We start from the raw sequence: 24,596 nt of genomic DNA, 5'->3' as shown, positions 1-24,596 counted from the left end.
TCTTTAGAGAAGAAACCATTTATACCAGATAAAATAAAGCTATGAGTAAACGAGATATTGTAAATGAGTTACATCGCTCATCATTCAAGAATTTCCCAAGACGTAGAGTTATAGTAAAGGGTATTAATGATTTATGGCAGGCTGATTTGGTTGAAATGGGGGCATATGCATCATCAAATAAGGGGTATAGGTATTTGTTAACAGTAATAGATACATTTTCTAAATATGGATGGGGTGAAGCAATAAAATCAAAAAATGCAGATGAAGTTACAAAAGCAATGGAAAAAATAATGAAATCTGGTCGTGGAGTACCAAAGAATTTACAAACAGATAATGGAAATGAATTCTATAATAAACAATTTAGAGAATTGATGAAAAGATATGAAATTAATCATTACTCAACATTTAGTACTCTTAAAGCATCTATTGTGGAACGTTTTAATAGAACAACAAAAGAACTTATGTGGCGTGAGTTTAGTTTTAATGGAAAATATACTTGGCTTCAAATATACAAAGAGTTGATTAATAATTATAATAACAGGAAGCATAGAACGATTAAAATGAAGCCTATTGACGTCAATGCTAAAAATGAAAAACAGATTTTGATGAGATCATACAATCATCTAAAAATATTTACAAATGGGGACTTTAAAGAGGGGGATCATGTACGAATAAGTAAATATAAACATGTCTTTGAAAAAGGCTATACCCCAAACTGGACAACGGAAATTTTTCGAATTCGGAAAGTACAAAATACATCCCCCACCACATATTTACTTGAGGACTTGAAGGGTGATCCAGTACAAGGCGGTTTCTATAAACAAGAAATTAAAAAAACAAAATTCCCTAATACTTATCTTGTTGAAAAGATTGTGAAACAAAAAGGTGATTATGTGCTTGTGCGTTGGCTAGGCTTTTCAAAATCAGAAGATAGTTGGATTCATAAAAACGAAATTCTATAAACAACAAGTGGAAGCATAGAACAATTAAAATGTAGGCATTGACGTCAATGCGTGAAAATAAATTATGTTTCCTCTTCACAAGCACGCAATTCCTATTTATAAACGGAACGGAACTTGATTATGAGCTTGTGCGTTGGCTAGACTAAAAGAGTATATACAGATAAGAATTTTGGGTGGAACTTGATTATGTGCTTGTGCGTTGGGTAGGCCTTTCAAAATCAGAAGATAGTTGGATTCATAAAAACGAAATTCTATAAACAACAATAAAAATGTAGACATTGACGTCAATGCGTGAAATAAATTATGTTTCTTCACAATCACGCAATTCCTATTTATAAAGTGTGAAGAAAAGCATGTACAGATAAGAATTTAAACAGAACGTTACATATTTATATATACAAATCTGGAGGGTATAAAGGCGGAAGAATTTCAAAAAGTGTTCAGTTTCCATCTATTCGTTCACGCAACTCAATTTCGGATCGTTTGCTTATTCATTCGATAGTTCGTTTGTTCGATTGTCAAAAAAAACAAAATCAAAATTAAAATGACGGTTTTTATAATATTTTTTGTGATACTTTCCCTCTTTAATCCGATGGTGAAAATGGTACCACTCCCCAATGAAATGACTTTAATTGAAAACCCATCGACTTCCAATAATTCGATTGGGTTATTTATCAATGTTCCAAAACTAAAAAAAATCATTAAAATTGACTTAAAATTTGAGATCCTAGAGGACAGTCATATTTTTATGGATCTCATAAACAAGACAAGTGATGAAAGTGAGAAACCAAACTTAAAAAGTGAACTCGATACTAAAATATTTAATGCTATTAATGGTAGCATTAATGAAAAAGACTTAACAACAAGTACAAGTGCAAGTACAGTTGAAGAAGAAGAAATATCTACATCAACATCTACTACAACTACATCTACCTCAACTACAACAAGTGCAACTACACCTACAATGAGAAGGGGAATTCTGGAGGAGGAGGAGGAGGAAGAAACAACAACTACAACAGCAGCAACTACATTAAAAAAAGAACTTCTGGAAGAAGATACAACAAAAACAGCTACATCAACAACTACAACCCCAACCAATCTTTTTGATTTTAATAGCGAAAATGAAAGTGTTGATCACATAGAAAATAAGAACATAGGAGAAGAAAAATCAGAAAAAATTGATATGGGTATAATTGATAGTGAGAGAGAATTTGAAAACGTAAGTCGAGCACCAACATTTAGTAATACGTCACAAGAATTAGTGTTGGGGATCAGTGATAGTGATACAGAATTTGAAAGTGTAAGTCGGGTTCCAATAAAAAGGAACACTACTCATAAATTAAAAAGCACTGAAAACATACACAACTCTCAAATCGAATTCACAAAGAGAGGTATAATTGAGAATTTTAAGCAAAAATTAGTTGAAAATGAAAGGAGAATAGGAGGGCATATGGATTTGGGAAGAAGGGGTCTAAACAGATTCTTTACCATCCAATACAAAACTGCTACAGTAGGAGTTAAATGTCATTACAATAATATATATAGAAGAACACATTCTAGACGAAGTCTAAGTAAATCTAAGCGTATGAATTTAAAATATTTATCTAATCGCCACCGCCATCAAAAATCTAAACGCAATACTAATACCCCCTTAGCAACTTTAAGAATAAATTGTTTTGAATTTGCAGAAGTTTTATCCCAAACAGTAATTAATGCAGAGAGACGAAAAGACAGGATTGTCTATGAAAAAATATCAAAGGATGCTGATCTTCTCTCCAAACAAGAGAGTAAAAGAGAAGAGATAGAAGAAGAAGAAACAGGTTATCTTAGTGATGGTCCACAAATCCAAGAAATTGAAATAGAGGAAGCAGAAAGAATTAATGGGATATATTTAAGAAAGAGAAATTTAGCAGCTCAAATGATGCTTGAATATTTAAATAAAAAAGAAAGTCAGATTAGTACAGATAAAATATCAATTAACGATATTAACGATTTCAAAATAACTAATAGTGATATTATAACATAATCTGATTTAGTAGGGAAATATGTTTATTTTTACAGAATATAAAAATAGAAGATGAAAATAATAATTCGAGTAAATTAAAAAAAGGTGAGTTTAATATATATATATATATATATATAATTTTATATACTAATATATATATATATATATATATTCAGAACTCCAAAACATAAATAAAAAAGTTGAAAATAATATTTCGGATGGAGCTCAAAAAGGTTGGTTAAATACATATAAAATAATATTTGTATATATATATATAGTAAAATATTTATATTTTCAGATCTCCAAAACATTAATAAAAAAGAGGATGGCAAATTTTCTCATAATTTGTATGGTGATGACGATGACGATGATGATGATGATGATGACCATGATACAATCCTTTATGATGATGAAAATCCGGAACCATGTATTCCAAGATCATCTAGTGAGGATGAAACTATTCTTGTTGAGGGTGGTATAGATAACTATGTTCAAACTATACCGTTTAATTTAGATGAAGATAATGATAAATACATTAAATCAATTCCTTTAAGTAATGATGACAATAAAGTATATAGATTACAGGGTGGTATAGATAACTATAAACAAACTGTACCACTAAATATAGAAGAAAGTAAACAAATTGAATGTAATTCAAAGAAAATATTGTAATTCATCTGTTAAATTCAAATTTTCATGTTCTGTTAATTCTCATAAATTTTAACATTACCCTGTAAGTAAAAGCGATGTTTGTTCTGTTAAATAAAAATTTTATAATAATAATAATAATAATATTGTGAATTGTAATATTTAGTTTATACATTACCTTACATTTTACCCTTTAAATAAAAAAGCGTTGTTTGTTCTGTCTTATTTACAATTATAGAGTACATTTATTCATTTTTTTTACAATCTAATAAATTTAATTCTAGTTCTGTATAAAACATTTCAAATTCACATTCATATATATTTTTCTTAAATTTTTCTATTTCATTCTCTTGATAATTATTTCTATTAGAACAATTCTCTATTTCTTTTATTCTTTGTTCATAAACATAAATATTTGAGTCCATTTCATTAAGTTTATTTTCTAATCTTTTTTCATCTATTTTATAATGGCCATATTGTAGTGTATTAATTTTATTGTCTTGTATAAGAACCTTTGTGTCTTTATGACTGAGAACTACTTTTTTACATTTAATTGTTGATAAAAGATGATTTTTAGATCTAATCATTGACATAGAGCCTACCACTTCCTCTTCCGAAAACAAACATTTTTTAAAACTATTAAAAGTTAGTTGATCTATTGCACTTCTTTTAACACCCTTTGATTTTTTCACTGTTTTTTCAGAGCTGTCATTACTATTAGATGTTTTAAAGGCATACATTTTTGATCTCAAACCAACAAATTCAGTCATAGGTCTTCCATTGAGTTCATCTTTAAAAAACCCAACCTTTTTTTATTAGCTTTAGGAAAATTATAGAGATTAAGTAATTCATCAGAATAATCTGATGTATCAAACTTCATCTCAACATCATTCTGAATATCTTTATAAAAATCTTCAGTGTTAATGGTATATATAAAAGAATCTGTATCCATATAATTTAATTGAACATTTTCATTGTATTTAGGTTTGATATAATTATAATGAAAATCATACATTTTCCATTTCGATAAATCTAATACAGCAAAACCTAAATATAAAGGTTTGTTGTACAACACATTTAATCTTTTCATTTGAAAGGCAAAGAAGTTTTCTGAAAACTGTTTGACACTATGGAAGTTTGACTTTGAAATAAGAGATCTACCGCAATGCCTTTTTGGACCAGAAGAATCGGATGGTGAAGCACTTTCCCATTCAGTAATTAATTTAATATTAACGCGCTTATCTACATTTTCCATCGTTTTACCGTAGACAGCATTATTTAAAAGTTTAAAAAAATCTTTTTCAAATGTATTTTTTGCATTAGTTCTATGGAATGTATTCAAATCAATATATGTTTTTAGCCAAGGTTTCTGAAAGAAGCGAAGACCTCTATGAATTTTTGTTAGAATTAATCCATTTTCTATACACTGTTGAAGATTTTTATAATGAATTATATATTTTTCTTTATCCCTTAAATCAGCAATTAATTTTTTTATTTTGTCTGACTATGTTGGTAACTGATTATTACAACAAAATGGAAGGTCATTATGTTTATCGTGCAATTTTAAAGGATATTTTAAATCTACCTCAAAAATGTATCCATATTCACTATCATCTGCAATCTCAGCAATGTTAATACTATCAAGTTCCCCCCTTGAAATCCATTCAAAACCTCCATATGGTAAAGATTGTGACATAGCCCAACCATATAAATTATTTGCATCCAAATAAATCAAATATGATGATTTTTGAGTACTATCAAAATTCTCAACATATTTATTATTTGCTTTAGCATATCTACATGTACATTGAACTAAGCCACCACGAATACCACTTTGAATAAATTTATACTGATCTATATCAGTTAATAAATCTAATTCAATTTTAGTACATTTTAACATAGCTTCCCATGATAATCCTGGTGTAGTGAAAAAATGTGCTGGATCAAGTGAATAAATTTTACTACAAAGTCTTCGAAAGTTTTCAAAGACATCAGACATTAATAAAACATCTGTTTTTAAATATAATTCTAAATAATCTTTAAGATTATTACAAGAAAACTCATTCCATAACTTTTGTGCGTGAGTATAATTTTCAACTGAACATTCATTTTCGGTTAAGGAACTATAGAAAGCTTCTCTAGGAGGTAATTTACTTTCTTTTAATTTCTCAACTGAATCTAAATATTCATATGGAAATACACCCTTTCGTCGCATTAAGTTGAAATGATTTTCATTAGGGAAAAATGATCTTGTTATACACATTTGTTCACTATCTAGATTTGAAGCTAATGTATCTAAAGCAGAAGGCATAAATCGAAACGAGTCTAGAAAACGGATTTCAAAGTTATCACCATTACTTAAAGTTATAATTTTTGAAATTGATATATATTGTTCCTTATTTAATGGAATTACCTTTATTTCACCAGGTATGACTGCCAAATCTTTAATAAATAGATGGCAATCATACCTGGTGAAATTGTGGAAGAAAACAGGAATAAATTTTGGAACTGTATATTTTAAATTACACTCATTATGTGCTGCCCCCCTAAATTTTCCTGTGAAGTGACAGTGATCCCTAACTCTATCCAATAAAAGAGGAGTGTTGCATATATGACAATTATTAGATTTTTGGAAATCATCTTCTTCAACATCTGACATTATTAAAGAAACAGATTTTGAAATATAGTTTTCATATATAAAACTTAAATTTTCTATTAGTGATAACAGGAAATTCATTCCCGAGTTAAATACAGTTTCTAAGACAAACTTATCTAAACTGTTATCATGTGCACACTTTATATAGTATGCATATGAAACAGGTCTATGTATATTTATAATATTTAAATTTAATGTTTCGTTTTTATTAATTGGTTGAAGGATGGATTCAAAGTCAGCGTAAACTGTGAATGGGACCATTACTTCCTTTTGAACATTTGTATACCGTAAAGTGGCATCCTTCATGTTGGGTAAACGCGAGACTTTTTTCCCACAGACTTCTGAATGCCGGTTGGCAGCATCTTCACTCAATGAGTAATTTAAGCAAATTTGACAGAACCATTTTTTTGATTTGTCTCTCGAAACTTGAGAGGAAACCAAACTAAAAAAAGATAAACACAAGAAAAAAAAAATTTTTTTTTTAAGTATGAAAGCAAATAAATATTATGAAATTTAAAAACAAAAACAGGTAAAAGATATAATAATGATAAAATGATAAAACAACTTACTTTGAGAGATTTTTTATCGAAGTATAGTGTGCTTTACATCCTTCCTCCAGTATCAACATATTTATATGATTTCTCCTCACTTCAGGAGAGTAAAATATGGGCCCGAATATAACTCCATCGTCGAATCCAAAAAGTGTAATATTTATGTCCTTATTTATTTCCATAAATTTCGATATATCCGCAGGCTTTAGTGGAAATTGCAATCCAGTGAAATTTAGTGTGATCCCATTGACTTGAATTACTTCATCATTTATATTCACTTTATAGCTTGTGCATCTGTTCGCATTCTTATTTAGTTTACTTAATGCTGCGATTAAGCTCCATTTAAAACAATATTCATCATCTGTGTTTTTTACATTTATAATTGCTTTTTTTCCTTCTAAACAAGAGGGTAGTTTTATATAAGATGATCCTCTTAAGGGTGAATATTGATTAATATTCATCTCCAATCGAGTGAGATGAAGCAAATTAAATGCTGCGATTAAGCTCCATTTAAAACAATATTCATCATCTGTGTTTTTTACATTTATAATTGCTTTTTTTCCTTCTAAACAAGAGGGTAGTTTTATATAAGATGATCCTCTTAAGGGTGAATATTGATTAATATTCATCTCCAATCGAGTGAGATGAAGCAAAGTCCATCCACTATCCCTTTCTTGGAATTTCCATCCTCGCCAAAATTTTTTCCATGTGCTCCTTATATTTATTTTCAATGTTCGAATAGGCACTAATTATTGTCATCTTACTTTGAAATGACTTTATTTCAATACATTCCTTTTCTTCCTTCAAAAGTCCGTACTCTCCAAAAAGTTCAAAATTTATTTTCACCGATGCATAACTTTCCAACAATGGATACAAGTGAGGTAGAAAAGCTTCTCCTGCTTCCTCCATAAATTGTGTTGGATAAATTACATCATTGTTGGTGTTTTCATATAAGTAGTGAACAATCCTTCCTTGAAATCCAGAACTGATTTTTTTTATCCTTGAATCCACTGGTTCAACAACATTCTTCTTGTGTTGCTCCGTTCGCAGATGATGAGCCCACGAAATGTTACCCGATAGGGTAATGTTGCACTTTCCACAATACTTATTCATTTTTTTTGTTTTTATTTTTTCCTTTTTTTTTGGAAGTATTGTATTGTTACTTGTACTTTTCACTTTGTTATACTTTACTTTTACTGTAAAGTATTTTATGTTTTATCAATTTGATAAGTTTACACAACACAAATCTGGGTAGTTCACAGTTCACACAACTTTACTTTACACTTGGTAAAGTATTTTAATTTTTATCAATTTGATAATCTCGCACAAATCGAATTCGGATGGAACGTAAGTTAACACAACTTTACTTTAGCTTTGAATTACCGGAGGGTTCACACGACGATTCTAGATGGTTCGCTCAACTCAAATAGTTTTCTAAAACTGAACTACTTTCCACATTTCTCCTTAACAAATACATTTTTTGAAAACTTAGAAGGTAACCGTTTTCTCTTTCTATAAGCGCATGAGAAAAAATTTTCAAATATGATTAAAGAAAAACGTATTTGACTAAACAAACGATCTCATTTGTTTTTGTGTATAAATGTGTATATTCTGTTAGGAACCACCACCACAAGCACCGCCACCACCACCATCCCTCTTACACTCCTACGCTCACTTTCCCATCTAATGCTCGCTAAAGAGGGGAGAGGTTACCGAACTCACGCTTGTTTCACACCACAAAAGTATGCGGTCTAATATCCCTCAAACCAACACCTTTTGACCACAAGACCGTAGCCAGGTTACACTAACAGGTGTCACCTACAACCCTAATTGAATCAACAAAACGCCCACGCATAGAAAAACAACTTCCCTTCCTCCTCCTCCTCCGCCTAAATATAGTTTTACAATTCATACGCATGACAAAACACCCCTTGTAAAACGAATAGTTTTCTAAAACTGAACTACTTTCCACATTTCTCCTTAACACATACATTTTTTGAAAACTTAGAAGGTAACCGTTTTCTCTCTCATGTAAGCGCATGAGAAAAAATTTTCAAATATGATTAAAGAAAAACGTATTTGACTAAACAAACGATCTCATTTGGTTTTGTTCTGTTAGGAACCACCACCACCACAGTCACCATTTTGACCACAAGACCGTAGGCAGGTTACACTAACAGGTGTCACCTACAACCCTAATTGAATCAACAAAACGCCCACGCATAACAAAACAACGTTTTTGTTACACTCCCACGCTCACTTTCCCATCTAATGCTCGCTAAAGAGGGGGAGGTTACCGAACTCACGCTTGTTTCACACCACAAAAGTATGCGGTCTAATATCCCTCAAACCAACACCTTTTGACCACAAGACCGTAGCCAGGTGTCACCTACAACCCTAATTGACTCAACAAAACGCCCACGCATAACGCCTTCTAACCCAAGTTAGAAGCAACATAGTGATCTGTGTGCAACCATTGCACTCCACAAAATCCCACGCATGACAAATCACCCCTATCACACACGCAAGCCAGGTGTCACCTACAACCCTAATTGACTCAACAAAACGCCCACGCATAACGCGTTCTAACACAAGTTAGAAGCAACATAGTGACCTGTGTGCAACCATTGCACTCCACAAAATTCCACGCATGACAAAACACCCCTATCACACACGCACCTTTAGCTTGAGAAAAAGACAAGACAAAACAAGACATATCAAAACACCACTCTCTCACACTCCTACACACCACTTTCTAACCTCATTAAGTGACCTGTGTGCAACCATGCTCATCTAACTAGGGTCAGCAACACCCCCCTTTTTGAATTAATTATGCTAAGTAGGTCATTAGAACACCTGTGTGCAACCATGCGTGACTAATTAGGGTCAGTGTGCAACCATGCGTGACTAATTAGGGTCACCCCCACCTCCTTTTTTGACATGATTTATTACCTAGTGAGCCAGCTCCCGTATTAACTACCTACTTATGTATGACTCCACAATTTGCAGCGTTTCCGATTCTCCAATTATCGACACCGCAACTTGATCAGATCATGTTTTGAAGAGATGTTTTGAAAAAAAATTTTTAGTGGGGCCGTACTCACAATAGCACGATCAACAACCTTCGGATTCGCATTTAAGGCATCATAGTCCAATGTTGTGGGCCCGCAGATCGCCTTCAGTAATGTAGTGATTTTAATACTAATTTTATCATACAGACTAGGATCGATGCATTCCTGAAGCTTGCTAGATACTTTTAGTAAAGAGCAACTAGTTCTTAAGAGCGATGGCAATGTCGCCGTTAACAGAGCATATCTATCCAAGTTGGAACAAGTTTGCTGAAGGAGGACAACGTCCCACCCTTGAGATGGCAGCTTGGGTGCATCCAGGAAGTCATACCCGGCGGGGACGGACTCATCAGAGTTGCTATGGTCCGTACAGCCGTCACCAAGTTAGCCGTTAAAGGTATACGGTGTTTTGTGCCTCTAACGCGGTCGGACATTTTATTTTCTCGTGATTGAAAAATGTCTGATACGGAAAACTCGGTTTGGGCTCAAAATGAATCCACAAGTGACGTTGACTACTACCGAGTCAAAGCCCAATCTAGTTTGCGGCAAATGAGCTCGATGAAATGTTATTTGAACGCTGATGCGGTTAATCAGTTTGACGAAGTTGATTTGTTGGCGCGAATGGAATGGATCAATTCCTTAAGCTAGGCATTTGATTCTGAGCCGACATCGTTGGAAAGACTGAATTTTGCACAGATCTCGAGCGACCATCGTACTGAATTTGCCGAGGTTTTCATGAATGTGAAGGCGAAACTAAGCTGCTCATCGCAAGTCACAATTGCCGGCTTCAACCGCTGCAAATTCAACATCTATTAACATCACAAATAATGCGGATCTTTCTTTTCGATCAAGAAAGCCTCGGTTGCCAAATTTGGAAATTGCTCGTTTTCATGGCTCCTACTCTGAGTGGCTGGATTTTCTTGAGACTTTCACTACGGTCATCTGAAATTATGATGAGCTAGGCGACATTGAAAAATAACAATATTTGCGTTCGAGTTTGGGCGGCGTGGCTCTGGAAACCATACGCTCGCTCGAACCCTCGAATGCTAATTATGAAAAGGCTATGAATTTGCCGGTTATTCGATTTGATAATAAAGTTTTACACTTTCAGGCACACGTTCAGGCAATATTCGGTTTAAAGTGTGTCGAGAAGGGATCTTCGAAGTGTCTTCGGGAGCAATTCGAGCAATTCGAACCCTGGCCACTACGCAACAAATTTTGGATGGACTTTTAATTCACATCATCACTCGGAAACTGGATCAGAGGACGCGGGAAAAATGGGAAGAGGATTTGTCAATCACTGAGCTGTCTACCTGGGATGCTATGGAGTCGTTTTTGGAAAACAGGTGCAGGATGCTGGAAAACTTGGATCAAGCCTTGGTAAATCAAACACCGGGCCAGCATGTGGGAAAAAACTTGCACAAATATAACCAAAACACACTTATTGCTTCTACTACTAACTCAAATCATTGGATATGTTTATTTTGCCATGCACGGGATCATTATTTGCCAAAGTTTAAATTTTTAAATTTGAGTCCGAATCTTCGATTTGCCTCAACTGTTTGCGCAAGGGGCATAGTTTGCAGCAATGCAAGTCGACTCACTGCAAATATTGTCGCATTATTACACATGAACCATGACCCATCCGCAACATCCAAATCATTTTCATCTCCATCGTGCGATCCATCCTCGAGCTCTCAGCCATTACCATCTACTCTATCAGCATTAGTATCATGTTCGCATACATCATCGCATCCTGATCATCATTTACTAAGCCCTCCTCCTAAAACCTTAAATATTTTGCCGATCGACTAAGTTTTGCTTCCAACTGCTATTATCTACGTTAGAAATAGAATTGGAGAATTTATGCCTTGCCGATCAATTTTAGATTCGGCCTCCCAGCTAAACTTCATAACCTCTCGCTTAGCTAGCCCACTAAACCTAAATCATAGAAGATCGCAAGCCTCGATTTCTGGGATAGGAGAATCTTCCATGATCTCTGATAAGGCTATCGATATTCTTGTGCAATCACGGGATGCAAGCTATCGTGCGGCATTCACAGCGGTTGTGACTCACAGTATTACTGATTATCAGCCCCATTTCAATATAAATGCAACATCATGGATGATACCGCAAAACATTTCGCTCCCTGATCCTCATTTCAATCAATCACAACGAATTGACATTTTACTCGGCGCTGAGTTGTTTGTTGTTGATAGGGCTTTGCCAACTCTTCAGAACACCAAACTTGGTTGGATAGTCCATGGAGGGTTATCATCGAACATGCCAACTCATAAATCGGTTTTACAAGCCAGCATCAAGGACCCAGCTGATCATTTCGATGAAACACTTTCCGCCATAGTAAAGCGATTTTGGGAAATTGAGAACTTCACTTCGTCTAAACCATCTTTATTGCCGAAAGACTTGCGATGTGAGCAACCTTTCACTGAAAGTTGCACAAGACTTGGAAACGGCCAATACTCTGTTCGCCTCTTGTCCACTTCGATTCGAATTCTCTAGGTGATTCTTATTGCTTGGCTCGTCGTCGTTTCAAGAGTTTGGAAGCTAAACTAGATAGAAACCCAGCCCTGAAAGCTCAGTACTCAGCATTTTTGAGGGAGTATATCGATCTAGGTCACATGTCTCTTGTAACTAAGGAACCGATAGAAACACAATTCTTTTTACCCCACCATTGCGTACATAAGCAGGAGAGCACGAGTACAAAGCTTCCTTATTTCTAATTAATTTATTTATTCGACCTGGCATACTTTCTACCAAATTTTGTATGATTTCTTTTGGAATAGCTCTCCATTCTTGATGGACTCGTTGCCACAACTCGTGCTGGTTTGCTGGTACCGATTCGTAGAGTCCCAACCAATTTCACTATTGACCACAAATTTTCGATAGGATTGAGATCGGGACTCTGTGCTGGCCACTCCATTAACTTAAAATTATTGCTTTGCGATCCATTCTTTGACGACTTTGGACGTGTGTTTTGGATCGCAATCTTGTTGGAATGTGATGTCACTCTCCTTATATGCATATTTGTCAACAAAATCGCAAAGATGGGTCTGCAAAATATCTAGATAGTCCTCCTTCTTCCTAATTCCATCTATTTTCTTAATTGGTCCAACGCTCCACCAAGTAAAACAGCTCCAGTCCATGACATTTCTTCCCCCATGTTTCACAGTTTCTTGTACGTGACTTTTCTGCAACGACTCTTCAGGCTTCTTCCAACAATATTCCTTATCATCCGACTGGTATCGATTGAATTAAGATTCATCAGACCATATAACCCAATTCCAGTCATCCAGTTTCCAATTTTTATGCGCCCTCTCAAATTTTAATCGCGCTTTTATATTTTTATCGGACAAGGCCGGTTTCTTCTTTTTCACTTCTGAGGCGTATCCAATGCGCCCAAGTGCTCGACACGCTGTCCACTGGCTGACGGGCTTCCCTATGGCTACGGATGCATCCTTGGGCTTACAATTTTTCTCATTTTTAATTTTTTGCATCATAAGCCTTGCATCTGCATCAGTCAAAATTCGACGTGGACCACTTCTTTGTACCTTGGGTACCGCGTTGCGCCTTTTTTGCACACGAATGGCTGCTGATTGGCTGATTTCTAGCTTTTTGGATATTATTTGTGTTGAACATCCATTTTCAGTTAGGTTTACTACTGAATCTTCAACGTCTCTTGACAATTATTTTTAATTTTTTAATTTTTTATACAAAAAAGCAAAAACAAGTGAGATTTCGTACGTTTTTAGTTAAAATCATTCATAAAGCACTTCAAAACAGAAGCTTCTCAAAAACAAACAGTAAGATTCGGTAATTAAGCTTTCAATTGAATCAGCTGTGCAACTTTTGTTGAAAAGTTCAAATTGAGCATAACTGAGTATATGTGAGTTTATTTGGTTTTTTATTTCTTAATGAGACCAATTAGTTTATTTTGTTATATTTTGTATAAGAATTTGTTATTAAGTATTCAAAGAATAAACACAAAAAATTTGTCTTCATTTACTTTACTTACAATTTTTTTATGCGGGCCCAAAGTCAATAGTTGCAAACATGTACTCAGACTTGAACGCCACTGTATATGCAAGATGTACCGTTGCATGCGTGTTTCGTACCCGGATGATTTTTTGCAATGCATCGTTTGGAGAGAGAGCTCTACGGAGTTGAGTGTTGCACGGTGACTTATGGAACCAAGCCAGCTGCCTTCTTGGCTATAAGAGCCATGCATCAACTCTCTTACGATTAGGAGGAATCATTTCCTATTGGAGCACCAATTGTTCGTAGAAATTTCTATGTGGATGATTTAATATATGGTGGGCACTCAGTTGAGGAGGTGAGAGAAATTCGTCGTCAGGTGAAGGAACTACTGTCGCGAGGCCACTTTCCAATTCGCAAATGGTGTTCGAATGAGTCAGCAGCCGTGGAAGGAGAGTCGGAATGCGACCAGAAGCAGTTAATCAAATTTCACGATGGATCGGATGTCGCCAAGGCATTGGGACTAGTCTGGGATCCACCTTCTGATCAACTCCTATTTCATTTTACTCAACTGTCAACCAATCAACTAAGCGGGTTGCATTGTCAACGATTGCCAAATTCTATGATCCACTCGGTTTAATAACTCCTATTATCACAAAATCTAATGTTTTTCTGCAATCTCTATGGAGTGCGAACGTGGATTGGGATGACGCACTGCCAGAGCCCATTCTTTCGTCATGGGGGGAGTTGACCTCACAGTTATCGGTCGTACAAAACTTAAAATTTCTACGATTCGTACTGCAACCAAGGGCTTCCGTTGAGTTGCATGGATTCTGCGATGCTAGCATGTCAGCTTATGCACCGTGTCTATACTTGCGATCGGTGACCAATGGAGAATCGAATGTCCATCTGCTCTGTGCCAAGTCAAGGGTAGCTCTATTGAAGGCCTTAACAATTCCAAGATTAGAGCTTTCCGCAGCGCTTTTATTGGCTGAGCTAATCGTAAACGCCAAGGAAGCCATAGATTTCGATTGCACCTTTCATTGCTGGTCGTACTCGTCTATCGTGTTGGCGTGGATTCGGCAACGTCCGAGAGAGTTTAACGTTTTCGTATCAAACAGAATCGCGTAGATTCAGGAGATGACGAAAGACATCACGTTCCTACAAACTTGAACCCGGTAGACGTCGTATCGCGAGGATGTACCCCAAGAGAATTATTGGAACATTCCCTTTGGGCTAATGGGCTTCCATTTCCTCTGCAAAGCTCGTCAAATTGGCCGTCCCTGCTGGACTCAGTAAAGGATCTTTCAGAGCGCCGTTCTGTGACTCTAATTGGGACCGTTTGCATAGACAGTTCATCAAACTGCAAATTCTTCAAATCTTTCGATAAGTTGCAGCGCGCATTTGCATACATTTATCGGTTCATTTCAAATTGCAGAGTCAAATCTGCGCCGTTAAAAGGTCGTCTTTCGGTGGAGGAGATCAACTCTGGAACTGTTCTTCTTTTGAGGAGCATCCAAGAGGTTAACTAACCTTTTCCACAGAAAAGCAAGCTGGTTTCGCTTAGGCCTATACTCGGCTCCGATGGGTTACTTTGCGTGGGTGGAAAGCTTTAGAACGCAAGCTTGGACTACGATACGAGGCATCCGATACTGTTGTCCAAGGATCATCCAGTCACCAAGGCGATCATCGTATATTATCAGGAGAAATATTTGCATGAAGAATCGCAGGCGCTGCTTGTCGCATTACGGCAAAGGTACTGGCCGATTGGAGGCCGCAAGTTCGTCGCCAGCGTTATCAACAAATGCGTCCGATGTTTCCGAATGAAGCCTGTTACTTGGGAGCACGTCATGGGTAGCCTGCCAGCTAATAGAGTGCAGCCTAACCCAGCTTTTCATACCACAGGAGTGGACTATTGTGGGCCATTCTACCATAAGGCAGGGGCCATAAGTAAGGCACCCCACAAGTGCTATATCGCCGTCTTTGTCTGCTTTTCCACAAAGGCTGCCCATTTGGAAGTGGTCCAGGATCTTACGACGGAGTAGTTCATCGCAGCGCTGAGAAGATTCATCAGCCTTAGAGGCAGTCCGCGTACCATTTGGAGCGACAGTGCTACAAACTTTGTCGGTGCAAAGAGTGAGCTTGCCGAGCTGAAAGCTCTTTTTGAGCGAGCAGCACACAGCATCGATATCTTTCGTCTGTTTAGCTGATGGGATCGATTGGAAGTTCATCCCTCCTTGTGCAATGCACTTCGGTGGTTTAAGGGAGGCCGCTGTGAAGTCAGCTAAATTTCACTTCTACAGAGTCGTCGGTGCATCCATCTTAGGCGTCGATGAAATAAGAACTCTTGCATATGAGATTTCTGCCATCCATAACTCCCGTCCACTCTGTCCAATTTCAGAAAATGCTGAATGCCTTGAGGTGCTAACACCGGCGCATTTCTTGAAGGTTTCCAGCTACACTAAGTTTCCTGAGCCTGGCATTACTCATCTCCGCAAAGACCGCCTCAGCAGATGGCAGTGGGTTACCCAGCGAGCAGCGAGTATTTGTCCCTACTTCAAGAGAGGAGCAAGTGGCGCGTTGAAACGTCTAACAACAAGGTTGGACACATAGTTTTGCTGAAGAAGGACAACGTTTCATCCTTGAGATGGCAGCTTGGGTGCAACCAGGAAGTCATACCCGACGGGGACGGAGTCATCAGAGTAGCTATGGTCCGTACAGCTACGGGTCTGATCAAGATAGCCTTCGCCAAGCTAGTCGTTCTGCCCATCGATTCCGAGGTAGTTGGAACCTTACCTCTTCCAACGGGGGGAGTATGTTCGGAGCAGATCGCCAGCGCCTAGTCATGCGCGCATAGGTGTACGACGGCACCTGCAGCGCTCTCTGCTTATCTTTCGCCTTCTTTCTTATACCACTAAACCTGTCGCTTATCTATTCAGCAACTACTTTGTAAGCCTGCATATGTCTATATGAAGATCTTGGAGCCAAGCTTTTTACACATTCTCAGTCCGTCTGCCGCTCCGAATAAACGCTATACATTTTAATATAACCTATTCGTGCGTTATTAATTATAACTATAAGGGTGGCATATTTGTTGTCTTCCCCATAAACAGATACCCATGGCCAAGGACAGCCGTCAATTCACGGCCTTCACCGTTCCGGACAGAGGTCGATACCAATGGAAGGTCATGCCCTTCGGACTTCACTCGGCCAGCGCAACTTTCCAACGCGCTTTGGATAGCGTGATTGGTGCGGACATGGAGCCGTTCGCCTTCACCTATTTGGACGATATCATCGTTATAGGCGCCACGGAGGAACAACATTTGGCGAACATGAAGGTAAACCAAAAGAAGTGCGCGTTCTAGTTTACCTAGGCGTCTTGGTATCGCCGGTTGGTCCCGAACTTGGCGTCTGTGGTACAGCCAATGACTGTTGAAGAAGGGTCGGAAGTGGAATTGAGCCACAAACAGGTTTTTCTGGCCGTTACGTGCGAGTCCTGTCAGAAGTTTAAAGCCGCCTAAACGAAAGCGGCGGGCAAAATGTTTACCCGCGTAACGAACGAACGATTCGACGTACTAGAGGTCCAATATACGGCTCCATACTGTCCACATTAGAACCCTACCGAGAGGACAAATCGGACTGTCAAGACGATGATAGCCCAACTCACCGAGGGGGACCAAAGCTCCTGGGACCAGCTATTGCCGGAAATAGCACTCGCCATCAACTTAAGCGTATCGGACTCTACGGGATTCAGCCCCGCCTTTCTGACGCAAGGACGCGAGCCCCGACTCCATTCCATGTTGTACGACGAGGTCACTCCCGGATCAGCGGTGATAGCTAAGGACCCCGAAGGTGAAGCGCTCCAGCTTAGACGAATCTTCGATATTGTCAGGTCTAATCTCCAACGTGCATCCCAAGAACAAGCACGACATTACAACCTTTGACGCCATGAGTGGAGACCGAAGCTCGGGGATAAAACGTGGTTACGCCAACATCCTCTCTCGAAGGTGGCCGAAGGTTTCGCCGCCAAATAAGCCCCCAAATATGACGGCCCCTACACCGTAACGAGGTTCACACCCCCTAACCTCGTCCTTTTGCGATGTCCTGGATAAAGACGCTCTCGTTCCGCCAACATCAGCCAGCTGAAACCCTACACTGGTAGAAAAAACATCGTAAATGTCACTATTTCGCCAACGTTTCAACTATTTTTCCCAGCGGTTTAGAACCTAACATGAAAATCGTAAAAACGAAAACGTTAAATAGTTAATTATTTTTTGAATAATCTCGTAGTAAGTTCAACGATTTTTTAATTTCGATCAAATATGTTAAAATAGTACAAAATAATTAAATTAAATATGTTCCATAGTAAAAAGTATTATATTTTTATATTTCTTTTAAATATTTTCATATTTAGTTCCAGTAAATAGAATATTTCATTTGAATGGTTTTTATAGTTAAAATAATTATAGCCCGCCCTCAAACTCAGCATATTTTTATTTGGATTAAATAATTCTCATATTTAAATCAGACTGGGATGAACTTTAATATAAATACAAATTGTATTTAAATTAAATATAATCCCCGTTAAAAGAACTGTACTTTATTTTTGATTTAAATATAGTATTTAAGCCATACTAATATGGTGCATATTCAATAGAAACCGATCTGTAGTTTAAAACAATAATAAATAATAAAGACCCAAAAAAAGTACGTGTTTTTATTGAAAATAAACGTAAACATATAATCAAACAATTGTTCTGCTTAAACTCTATTTTTTACCATGCTAACACGTTATCATTACTTTTGTTTTAAATACATTTGTACTTAACGTAACTCTTAGAATTTATATGATACATATATACATATACATATTATACATTATTATACATATTATACATTATTATACATATTTTTTATAATCACACATTTTTTTGTTTTGCCACGTTCGTACGCCTGCATGTGCGTACAAAACTTTCCTGCGACTCATAGTAGTGATAATTTCTTTCGCATGTTGGTTCCTTTAATGACGGTCCACGAATTATTTAAGATGACAGATGTGAGCAATACGGTGTAAATTTAGTCCTTGTAATCTGTAAATAAGAATATGTTATTAGATTTTTGGTAATGGCATAATTTAGAAAAAGTCAAGCTTATCATAAAAAGATAAAATTTATAAATTTAAAAAAAATTATACATTACCAAGTGATACAGTTTTCTGAACTGTCTTTAATAGTTTAAGTTGCTTTTTGTTTTGCATTTGCTCTTCGTAAAAGCAAAAAACCTTTTCCTTAAATGGGTCCCATATATCAAATTGCTTCTTTCTCAGGGTACAATATGTTGAAATAAATTTGGATCTATAAAGAAAAAGTTAATATGTTTTATAATAAGTTTCGAGTAGGTGTTTTTATATAAAGGGATTTAAATAAGACAATAATATTGTTTAAATTTATTTCGTTTTTATTTTTTTTTAAATATCAAAATTAGTTAGATTTAATGAAAAATCACGTGAAAGAACCAAAAAATATTATAAAGAAATAGATGAAACGACTGCGACGCCACAGAACCGAATGCAACGGCAGCAAAGCGTCTTTTTTGCGCCTTTTTAGTGTTTTCCATCTCGTGCATTCTACTCCTTTTAATTTCCTTTCATATTCTTCATTTCTTTCGCGTATTTTTTATCCACTTCATGTTTATTACCCAATCGCATATATTTCATTGTTTTTAAATGTAATTTTCTTTTGAGCTTTGTTTATTTCGTTAAATGTATTATCGAAATTTTCACGAAATAATAACGCGCACAACAAAGAAGAAACTCAAAAAGGAAAAATGCGACAAAAAAAAAACGTGGACATGCACATGCCTTAATACTAAGTAATTATTGTATTTTTATTTGACTCGCCATTTTGCTGTACTTTTCACTTTTTCATACACTTAAATGAACACTTGTCTATCAAAATCTATTAAACACTTTTACACCCGATCAGGAGAACCGCTTACTTCGAAGTGATCGCGGGGTTCGCTACAAAGAGGAGTGTCAAAATATTTCGTATATAAGTTAACACGGTCACCCAGCAACAAGAAAGTTCCCAGGCTAATCCCACATAACCAGACGGGAATAATGCAAGGCCAGCGCCACCTGCGGACATTGCACAACGACGGTGCTATGGTCAGCACAATCAGCGGGCAATGCACTGCGACGGAAGCAGCGGCTGCCCAACTCAATGCACGAGGCGCCGGGTCAGCAGTTTCAGAGCATAGGGCTAGCTTACATTTTAAGAATTGATGTACTTAGCAAAGACCCTCGAACAGTTAACAAAAATAATAATAAAAAAAAATGTAATAAATAAAAACAGAACCAACAGCAGCAGCAGCATTAACAACATAATTAAATACGTCAACGTCGTCATACCAGGAACTGGCAGCAACAACATGAGAAAGATCAGGAGGAAGGAAACTATAACGAGCACCAGCAGCGGCAACAACATTTTAATTAAAAAAAATTAAAATTCAGACCATGTAAGTGGAGTGTTCATTGATATTTTTCTCCGACTTATGCGACCCAAAATATTAAAAAAAAGGGATTACGAATTTGAAAAATAAAACAATAATTTTTATAACTTATTCCAAGAGTCTCAGACAAAAAAAATAAAGCAGCGCAAGTTCAGACAAAATTTCATAACATTTTTGAGAAAGAAATTAAATACAAAAGGAACAAAAATTCTTTGTTCTTTTTGTTAAAGAAAATATATGAGTGATAGTGAAATATAAGACTTGTTAAACGAATTCCGAAAACTCAGAAGCGCGGAAGATTTGCAAGAAAATCCAAACAATTCAAATGACCAACGAGCAGTTAAAAGCCATTGTAGAAGGCGCAGTTGCAAGCGCCCTCGCCTTGCAGGAAAGAAGTTTTGAACAAAAATTACTTGACGTTCAAAAGCGCTTAGGTGGTGTAAATATCAGCACACCAGAAGTAGAAACATAGAGGGATGCTGAAATCATAATAAGTGTTTCGTGTAGTGAGACCTTAGATATTATGAAGTCTCTGCCGGACTTTGAGGGTAAAAATAAGACGTACGTCTCATGGAGAAAGGCGGAGCACAAAGCATATAAAGTGTACGAAAAGTACGGCGGTAGTTCCAAACACTATCAGGCACTAGGAATATTAAGAAATAAAATAAAAGGCTCAGCCGATATGGTTCTTTCGTCTTTCGACACACCTCTGAACTTTAAAGCCATAATAAACCGACTAGATTTTACATACGCAGACAAATGACCCGTATACTTAGTAGAACAGGAGATGTCAACGCTTCGCCAAGTAAACATGACTCTCTTGCAATACTATGACGAAGTGGAGAAAAAACTGACTCTTTTAATAAACAAGACAATTATGACCTACGAGAATACCGTAGCAGCGTCAATGATCGAAAAATATAGAGCAGATGCGCTTCGCGTATTTATTTCAGGAACAAAAAAATCGCTAAGCGATGTTCTTTAGCTTTAGCACAAGAAGTGACTTCGGCGACACTTCCAGAAGTAACGCAGAAATGACTTCGAGAAGTGTCGCCGAAGTGACTCCGAGAAGTGCCGCCGAAGTGGCACATTTCTTCCCGACGGAAGTCACTTCCGCGATCCGAATGCGATATCGCCGAAGTAACTTCTGGAAGTGTCGCCGAAGTCACTCATAGAAGTGCCGCCGAAGTGGCACATTTCTTCCCGACGGGAGTCACTTCCGCGATCCGATTGCGATAGAAGACATCTAGAAGAGTCTTTCCCAATTTGAAAAACTTGAATAAAAACATAGTTTTTTATACTTTCGATATTTTGCATTTATTTTGTGTATAAGGGCTTTGTCCGCTTGTATACACGGTCACTGGCATGTAGGAAATTTTGCTGATCAATGTTATTTAGGTCCAGCTCCGTCGACATAAGAAATTTATTAATAACCATTTCTAAAGGAAACAGAAACAAAAATTATTTTTTGTTCAGTCAAGGTAAAAATAAACTAGAAGACATTACCTTTTACAATGAAGTATGTTGAGAATCGTTGGATCCGCAGTTACACGCCAAGTAATTTCCACAGCTAGCTTGTCCGTAAATAGCTTTAAATAATCGTACAGCTCACGATAAGCACGTAATTTCGCACCCTTTGTTGAGGGGGTTATTTAAATATGTTAAGCAATCAATAACATTTAGAAGAAACAAAGCAATATTTTTAAAACGCACAAAATTGATACAAAACCGCACTGTACACAGACAAATTGCGCAACGAAATGACGCTCGGGCGAAAAATAATAGCGTGGGTCAAAAGAAAGACCAAACAATTTTCAGAAAAAAAGGGGTAACGGAAAATTACCGCGACCTCTTTTTATGGCTTGTTTTTTTCCACTAATTTTGTTTTTGTAAAATGTGTACTATCGTCTTTGTATCGCGCAGAAGTGTCTCAGAAGTTACTTCTTCGCGATCCCGACCCTTTTAGTTTTTGTAAAATGTGTACTATCGCCTTTCTATCGTTCAGAAGTGACTTAGAAGTGACTTCTACGCGTAATATGTATATTTTGTTTTTGTAAAATGTGTTCTATCGCAGTTTTATCGCGCAGAAGTGTCTCAGAAGTTACTTCTTCGCCATCGCGACCCTTTTTGTTTTTGTAAAATGTGTACTATCGCCTTTCTATCGTTCAGAAGTGACTTAGAAGTGACTTCTACGCGACACGTGTATATTTCGTTTTTGTAAAATGTGTACTATCGTCTTTCTAACTCCTGGACGACAGGCGATAGAAATTTCGCCCTTTTGCTTGCAGGGTACTTAACGTATACATTTGTACTAGTAGTCTTCAATGATTTTTATAATCAAACATTTTTGTGTTTTGCCACATTCGTACGCCTGCATGTGTTGGTTCCTTTAATGACGGCCCACGAATTATTTGAGACGACAGATGTAAGCAATACAGTGTAAATGTAGTCCTCGGAATCTGTGAATAAGAATATGTTCTTAGATTTTTGGTAAAGGCATAATTTAGAAAAAGTCAAGCTTATCATAAGAAGCTAAAATGAAACCTTCAAAAATTTTAGTTTGAATTTAAAATATATATATATTACCGATTGATACAGTTTTCTGAACTGTCTTTAATAGTTTAAGACGCTCTTTGATTTGTATTTGCTCTTCGTAAAAGCAAAAAACCTTTTCCTTAAATGGGTACCATTTACTAGATAAAATTGCTTCTTTCTTAGGGTACAATATGTTGAAAAAAATTTGTATCTATAAAGAAATAGTTAAGTAGTTTTATAATAAGTTTTAAGTAGATTTTGTTATATAAAGGGATTTAAATAGGACCAAAATATTTTTTTAATTTATTTTGTTTTTTGTTTTTAAGACATTAAAAATTAGTTCGATTTATTAATTTCGGCCAAATCCCGATACACGTGTTTACCACTTACCGAATAGTATACGTAAAAAAACTTTCAATAATATCGAAAATGAGAAAAATCACGTGAAAGAACAAAAAAAATATAATATAGAAGTAGGTGAAACGGCAGCAAAGCGTCTTTTTAGCGTCTCTTTAGTGTTTTCCTTCTCGTGCACTATACTTCTATTATCCAGCTTGCGCGGGTTTTGATTTAATTTCCTTTCATATTTTTCACTTCTTTCGCATATTTTTAATGTTTACTTACCCACCCTTATATATTAAATGATACATTATCTAAATTACCACGAAATAATAACGCGCACAACAAAGAAGAAACACATAAAGCAAAAATGCGACAAAAAAAACGTGGACATTAGCATGCCTTAATATTAAGTAAATATTGTATTTTTATTTGACTCGCCATTTTGCTGTACTTTTCACTTTTTTATTACACTTAAATGAACACTTGTCTACCGAGCTCTATTAATCACTTTTACATCCGATCAGGAGAACCGCTTGCTTCGAAATGATCGCGGGATTCTCTACAAAGCGGAGTGTCAAAATATTTCGTATATACATACATAAATATGCATGTGTGCAAAAAGGACGCACAAAATCTGTAGCGTGCCGTTTCTTTACAATAGAGGTCAAAGTAATGGGGAAGAAAATAAGAAAATATATAAAAATAAGTCCATAAGTTTAATAACTTGTATATGTCAATTTAGTATTATTTATTTTATTTTATTATATTTATATATTATAAGAACATATCTTATTGTTAAAACATCGGTACACAAGAAATATTTATGGCTTCTGCACATACATATTTTCTTGGCCACCATGTACAAATGCGAATGGAAGAAGAAGACGCGCTTGCGTTTGCCGTTTTGCTTGTTCATATTTGTCTCTAATTTGTCTGAATGTATGTAAGTATGCACATTGTGCCGTTGGTTTTAGTTTTTCGTTACGGCCCAGCGTTTACAATGCACGCACATTTTTTCTTTGGGTAAGCATGTTTTTGTACTTTTAATAGTAAATTACAAAGCCAAATCTTATGATAATTGTCATGGAAATAGAAAGAGGCTGCCGGTGGTTGGGCAGCCGTAACTAAAACCCTTTTCTTTAAATATTATTTTATTATTTATTTTTATATTATATTATATATTATTTATTATTTTATTTTTATATATTTTTCTTTTGAAAATTACTAATAATTTAAATTATGTTGTGTATATGGGTCACAAACTTAATACATATACATACCTATGTAATTTGATTTATAATTTACAATTATTTGGTCAAATACAAA

The 24,596-nt window shown here is 36.1% G+C and overlaps 1 protein-coding gene and 1 long non-coding RNA gene across 4 annotated transcripts in view; one reads left to right on the top strand and one right to left on the bottom strand.

The window, feature by feature from the left end:
• The first annotated feature begins 468 nt into the window (after positions 1-468).
• On the top strand, positions 469-3,735 carry LOC136117782 (uncharacterized). The gene is made up of 3 exons (XR_011605191.1): positions 469-3,072; positions 3,144-3,200; positions 3,266-3,735. It is a non-coding gene; the product is annotated as an uncharacterized lncRNA (long non-coding RNA).
• A 14,853-nt stretch (positions 3,736-18,588) lies between these two features.
• MFS17 (Major Facilitator Superfamily Transporter 17) overlaps positions 18,589-24,596 on the bottom strand; it is a 579,815-nt gene continuing 573,807 nt past the window's right edge. For all 3 annotated transcript variants that reach the window (XR_011605437.1, XR_011605438.1, XR_011605439.1), the window contains 2 exons: positions 19,083-19,237; positions 18,589-18,973 (listed from right to left, as the gene is read on the bottom strand). The gene's annotated coding sequence lies outside the window, so the exon portion shown is untranslated. The remainder of the gene's footprint in view (positions 18,974-19,082; positions 19,238-24,596) is intronic.

This window comes from Drosophila suzukii (genome assembly GCF_043229965.1).
Source record: "Drosophila suzukii chromosome 2 unlocalized genomic scaffold, CBGP_Dsuzu_IsoJpt1.0 scf_2c, whole genome shotgun sequence".
Classification (NCBI taxonomy): Eukaryota; Metazoa; Arthropoda; class Insecta; order Diptera; family Drosophilidae; genus Drosophila; species Drosophila suzukii.
Note: the sequence above shows the minus strand (reverse complement) of the source record. Positions and strands in the feature narration are given on the sequence as shown.